The 7,500-nt window shown below is 31.6% G+C and overlaps 1 protein-coding gene across 2 annotated transcripts in view; it reads left to right on the top strand.

The window, feature by feature from the left end:
* LOC145246126 (uncharacterized) overlaps positions 1–7,500 on the top strand; it is a 287,143-nt gene that overhangs the window by 524 nt on the left and 279,119 nt on the right. The window lies entirely within an intron of this gene.

Raw genomic sequence — 7,500 nt, 5'->3', positions numbered from 1 at the left:
TTAAATAAATAAACATTTTTTTTTTCATGGATTTTAAATACTAAAAATTCTTTATTATTTTAATTGTAAAAGCAAATTTAAAAAAAAAAAAAATTATTTTACATAATTACACACAATATGCTTATATATCACCGAAACAAGCAGTACCCCCTTTTCCACAACATCTAATTAAAAAAAAATTACTAGATAAAGGATTAAATAATTTAAGAGAGAAATTACCATCCTCATATTCCTCGAAGCGTTCTTTTCCAAGCGTCCTGTTTATATGCTTAGGCGTAAGTTATTACCAATAGTTCTGACGTCAGCCGATAAACGAGACTTTTTGGACAGGCTTGTTATATGGGGATCGTGGCTTAGCACAAACAATAACACCAGCCTCTTTGTAAGTCATTGTTCACTAATAGATATACAATGACACTCGCACATGTAGTTTTGTGCGTGAGGGGACACATAAGACTACAGATATTAACTATGTGTGAACACACACACACGTATATATATATATATATATATATATATATATATATATATATATATATATATATATATATATATATATATATATATATAGCCAGTAGAGTTTAGTTTCCTAAAAGTACATCCAATGAAACAACATGTGTCTACCAAAGAGTGCTCAATGAGTGAACAAACAGAGCAGGAATAATATATTATTTGTCCCCCCCCCCCACTTATAACTCCCACTCAGGTTACATTCTAACTTTGTTAACGAAATAAGAAAATGTTTTTGTTTGAAATATCAGCTTTCGACGATAATTCTTGGCCTGAAAACGTAATCCCCCCAACGCGGGTGATTACAGAAACATGTATGCACATATGTAGCCATTACTGTTTGTATAAATAAATTATATATATATATATATATATATATATATATATATATATATATATATATATATATATATATATATATATAACAAAGTGGCAATATGCCTTGTTTGGGGTGAAAATGTAATAAAAAAAAAAAAAAAATATATATATATATATATATATATATATATATATACATACATATATATATATATATATATATATATATATATATATATATATATATATATATGTATATGCATATATGTATGAATAAAAAATAAATACGAAAAATATATAAATGTTTATATCTTTTCTGTATTTATTTCCTGTGTGTTGACGTGTAGGAATACAAAAAGTCTTTTGAAAAAAACAAGAATATTTCATTCAAAAGCACATAATTTTCGACCGATCCTTCGATCTTCCTCAGTGTGAATGATAGAAAATATGAGTGAGCGGGCAGAGTTAGCAGCGGGGAGGGGGGGTTACGGGTATAGCCATTAAGGTAAAGATCTATCTGAATATGACCCTTCTCTCTCTCTCTCTCTCTCTCTCTATATATATATATATATATATATATATATATATATATAGATATAGATATAGATATAGATATATATAGATATATATATATATCTCCATCTGTATATATATATATAAATATATATATATATATACATATGTATATATATATATATGGATATATATATATCCATATATATATGTATACATATATATATAAATATATATATATATCCATATGTATATATATATAGATATATATATCCATATATATATATATATCCATATATATATATATATACATATGTATATATATATATATATCCATATGTATATATATATATCTCCATATGTATATATATATATATATATATATATATATATATCTCCATATGTATATATATATATATATATATATATATCTCCATATGTATATATATATATATATAGATATATCTCCATATGTATATATATATATATCTCCATATATATATATATATATATATATATATATATCTCCATATGTATATATATATATATCTCCATATATATATATATATATATATATATATATATATATATATATATATATATATATATATATATATATATATATATATATATATATATATATATATATATATATATATATATATATATATAACAATCTTGTTATTGAAAATTTATCCAGATTTTCAACAAAAAAAACCTGTAGGGAAGGTATATACAATTTTAATTATCGGACAACGAGTTTAAATTAAAGCCTTATTCCATGGAGTTTCGAAGAATGCAATTCTTCAAATCAAAGGGAGGAGGTTTGCAAAATATACAATAAATTTTGCAGGTTAATGCATTAAATGCAACAAACGATACGATTGCATTAAAAAAAAAGTTATTTAACAGTTCGTGACAGTTTATGGGATTAAAAAGGCAAGAAACGGGAAACGGGATGAATAATTCCAAGTTAATATTTTCTAGAGAAGAAACGATCAGTTAAATTTTTACAAGGTTAATGCAAAAGTGCTCAATACCAAAGTAGAGCGAGATATATTTTTTTACTTGTTTTACATAAGCATTAATATGCCGCTACACACTCATGTTTCGGTCAACTAGTTGCTAGTAACTGTTTTTTTTTTCGGCCCATAGATAAAGCCCGCTTGAAACTTTACGTCTATGGTTGTGAATAAAAAAATAATTTTTTACATGCCTCCCCACGAGGGCAGAGTTAGACACAAGGTCGGTTTTTAATGTGTGTGTGTGGGGGGACTAGCTCCCCAAAAAGGGACACTCTGGTCAGTAACAAAAATAAAAAAATGTATCAATCATGAAAGATTTCTCCTCATTTAACCAAGACTAAAAAATGTGTAGTGCAGCATCTGGAGAACAGATACTACACTTTGAGATATTAAATCTTTTATTCATGTTAAAAAAATACAGAAAAAAAAATCAACGATGAACAAAAAACTTAGGCACATGGCCAACTCAAAAGGGGGGATTTTGGGGGTCGTTGGTCATCCTTGTCACTCCAGAACGAAACAAAGTCAAAAGTTTCTCCCAGCTAGTATCTTCTTTCACCATAATACCGCATTCACCCTTTCATATTGGGGGACGTCCTAGTAACTCCCAATTTTTAAAACATTTTTTATTGACGTGTAAAAACAAAAAAGATAACAATAAAATGGTAACAATAATTCATTTGTGTCGAGGGCGGGGGAAGAAAAAACAAAAGGTGATTAGTAGGACCCTCCCAACCCCGTCTAGTTGATAGACTGCCCGTTCCACTAGGTTTGTAAAAGGAACCTCGCTTCTGCGGGTCAGTTTCTAGGTGGGGATGCCCTCTAGATGGGGGTGAATGGAGAAAAGAAAATTTTTTGGGTAAGGGATGGAGGTTAGTTTGTATTTCTTTTTCTCCAAGATGGGTAAAATTTAGAGGAAGGGGTGAAAGCAAAAATTGCAGGTAAGAGGGGATGGGGATCTTGGAGGCTTTTGATCTTGGTTCAAAGGGCAAGAAATTTTTTAAAAAATTTTTTTAAAAAAGCAGCCGTTGGAAAGGTCCAATTCGTGGGCCGGAAAAATTTTGTGAAATAACTTTTGAAATATTATTTGTTTGTTTTTTCTAACGCCCTGATGAATCTCAAGGTTGTGGAAATTATAATTTGATGAACAATTATCTTTTTATGTGCTAACACTGGAGGCTGAAACAATTGTATACAAGGTTTTGACCAATAAAAGGAAAACTTTCCGAAAATGTGTAAAAACTATTCCTTATTAACGTGGTATCTTGAAAGAAAATATTTAAAGCTCTAATGAGATCTTTCTACTATTCATTCATACGTAATCACTGACCCATGTAATTAAATTATATATATATATATATATATATATATATATATATATATATATATATATATATATAGTCATCCACATCCAGTACTGTTTCACAGCTCATCAATGCGGCTAGGCAAGCAGCTACATCAAGCCAGGATCGAAACCCGACCGTCCATATGACAGTCGGAGCTTCTAACCGTTGCGCTATTCGGCTGCTGCTATGCGGGTAATGAATTAACAATCTTTTGACATTGTCCAGATACCTATGCTCAATTTGTTTACACAAAGAGTATCGCATCGTACGCTGATGGTAATTTGTATATCACTTCCTAATATGCTCAATCCAAGATAGGGAGCATTATAGTCATTCACATACAGTACTGTTTCGCTGTTTCACAGCTCATCGGTGAGGCATGACAAGCAATTACCTCAAGCCAGAATCGAAACCCGATTTTGGCAGCAACTCATTATTTAGACACGTCTGATTGAACACGACAGCTTTTCTTTTTTTTCGAACTTTCTGGATATCTTTTCTATTTGCCGAGTTGTCTTTTTAATTTCGCCAGGTATATTATATAGAATGGCGCCGAAAAGTTATTGTTAAAATAATATATATATATATATATATATATATATATATATATATTTCTCTCTTAATTGACTATAAAGGTGGGTGCAGGAGGGTTGGGGGCGAATTATTTTTATTTTATTTTATTTTTAGTTTCGATTTTCCTATTTCATAGTTTTTTAATTTAGTTTCATGTTAGTTATTAAATACTGTTAGTATATTTGTCCCGGTGTTAAATGAGATCCGGTTTAAAAAGAGCTGTAGTTTTTTTTTGTTTGTTTTTTTTTTATAAGTATGGCTTCTAGTAATTTGTGTGTGTGTGCGTGTGTGTGTGTGTGTGTGTGTGTGTGTGTGTGTGTGTGTGTGTGTGTGTGTGTATGCGCACGCGCGTGTGTGTGTGTGTGTAAGACAAAGAATATTCCCTGTAGGGGCAGCTGCACGTGTAATTGTGAAGCAAGGGTTGCGCAATGGTCAACCACACCTCACCTAAATCGCTCTACTTGTTCAGTGGCAAGGAGAAGTCCAGGACGACTGGAAACAAATGCCGAGATAAGCGGAGAGCACCTGGAAGTCTCAAATGGTCACCCATCTGATACTGGCCAGGCTCATCATTGCTTAACTTCGGTGATCTGATGGAAACTGGTATGTCAAACGTGATTATGCCGTATATTACAAGGTTTTAGATGTCTTAAAAGTAGCAGGGAGACTCAACGTTGCCCGGAATTGAATATATATATATATATATATATATATATATATATATATATATATATATATATATATATATAAAGTAATGTGATTTATAATTAAAAAATTTTAAAAAAATTTTTTAAATTTAAAAATCAAATTTTAATTAAATTAAAAATCAGTTTCATAAGAAGGAACAACAAAAAAGTCAATTATATATATATATAAAAATAAAAGTTACAATAAGTTTACTAAAGTAATCAAAATGGTAAACTTAAAATATATTATAAATATTAAAGAGTTAATATTCACAAGTAAAATAAACTCAGCATCCATTTATCTTGTGCTTCCTTTTTTAAAATTAAATATGTCTTTAACTCTTTTTCAAGATGTCTTTTAACATATTTTATTAATCATTTGTTCATATATATATATATATATATATATATATATATATATATATATATATAGCCAGTAGAGTTTAGTTTCCTGGAAGTACATCCAATGAAACAACATGTGTCTACCAAAGAGTGCTCAATGAGTAAACAGAGCAGGTATATGAAATTTATTTATACAAACATTGATGGCTACATATGTGCATACATGTTTCTGTAATCACCCGTGTTTGGGGATTACGTCTTCAGGCCAAGAATTATCGTCGAGAACTTGGTCTGAAGACGTAATCCCCCAACGCGGGTGATTACAGAAACATGTATGCACATATGTAGCCATCAATGTTTGTATAAATAAATTTAATATATATATATGTGTGTGTGTGTGTGTGTGTGTGTGTGTGTGTGTGTGTGTGTGTGTGTGTGTGGTTTCCACTAGTCTTGACAGACTATGGATACCCACTGTAAGGGTGCCTGCGCGTGGAATTTGTGTGGCAAGAGTTGCGCAGTCTCCAACCACGCCTCTCCTGAGTCAACATTGTTGCATACCAGTGGCAAGTTGAGATACAGAACGACTGGAAACAATGCCAGATGAGCGGAGAGCACATACAGCGCCTAGAATTCCCAAATGGTCACCCATCTGATACTAACCAGGCTCAACGTTTCTTAACTTCGCTGATCTGGTGAAAACCGGTGTGTCATCGTAATATATATATATATATATATATATATATATATATATATATATATATATTTATATATATCACGTTGACCTATATATATATATATATATATATATATATATGTATATATATATATATCACGTTGACCTATATATCTCTCTCCAATTCTCTCTCCTCTAATCTTGAGCACGCAGTACAATGGGGTAAGGAATGGCTGGTTACTTTTAATGTATCTAAAACCAAGCTTCTCTCTTTACATCATCAACATTCTGATCCACATCTGGCATCAATTGAAATGAATGGCTCTCGTTTTCAGGAGGCCTGAAGTTTTGACAAGCTTCTTGGCTTGACCATTACTCCTGATCTTAAATGGAACACGTACATCAAATCTGTTGCCAAGGCCACTGGAAAAATGGTGGGATCTTTCTATCGATCCGGTAGATATCTCACTGCTGATGCTATTCTCTATCTATATAAGAGCCAGGTATGTCCAAGGATGGAATACTGTTGCCACATCTGGGCAGGAGCTGTTAGAAAGGACTTGTCCTGCCTTGATAGAGTTCAAAATAGACTTTGTAGCCTCGTAGGAGATGTCCTTTTCTCTTCCTTTCAACCTCTATCTCACAGAAGAGATGTTGCGAGTTTGTCTCTGATGTATCGTTATTTTCATGGAAAGTGTTCGACTGAGCTTCAGTCTATGGTCCCCCCCTCGCCAAACTTTCACAAGAAACATTCGTCTAGCTGTAAACACTATCAATAATTCCCCCCACTCTTTATCTGTGCCTAAACCTAAACGTAGATTCCATGAACAAAGCTTCTTTCTTAGAACTGCACGCCTGTGGAATTGTCTTCTGTTTTCCTGCTTTCCGGCTGACTACAATATGGTTGTCTTCAAGTCTAACGTAAATAAGTTCTTGATAAGCCATTCCATATAAGTTATCAAATTTACAAAATTTTCATTACTAATGATTACTATATTGTCCAATGTCTACTGTACACTCTTTAACCCTTATCCTTGAGTGGCCTCTTGGCCTTGATAATGTGGTGATGCCTATGTAAAAAAAAAATATATATATCAACGACTTTTCTACACTTCCAATACTTTTGCCATTTCAATCGCCCATCTTTTCTACTAAATCGATTGATTATCTACTCTCTTCGAGGACCAACCGTGGTGCACAGGGTGGAAGCTTCACGTGCTTCTCCGAAGTGATTTAGTCAACAATACATTGTAGTTTACATTGCACTGTAGAGAATTCATTGTTGATATTATGAAATTGTTTTTAAATAATGGCTTGAATTGAAGTTTAAAATGCAAATATCAAATATCATGCTCGGGTTGTGCTTTAAACAGAAACAATCATTTCGAACGCGTCCCTGTCTTATAAAAGAATTTACTGTTGATTTTATACGCAGGATTCTTCTTTTGTGATGATAAAAATGCACTTGTTATGCTGAAAGTGTTAACTTTGATCAAAATCGGAGCGTTCCT

Source organism: Euprymna scolopes, chromosome 23 (genome assembly GCF_053919585.1).
Source record: "Euprymna scolopes isolate OS-2025 chromosome 23, ASM5391958v1, whole genome shotgun sequence".
Classification (NCBI taxonomy): domain Eukaryota; kingdom Metazoa; phylum Mollusca; class Cephalopoda; order Sepiida; family Sepiolidae; genus Euprymna; species Euprymna scolopes.
The sequence above is the reverse complement of the archived record's forward strand: the minus strand, read 5'-3'. Positions and strand labels throughout refer to the sequence as shown.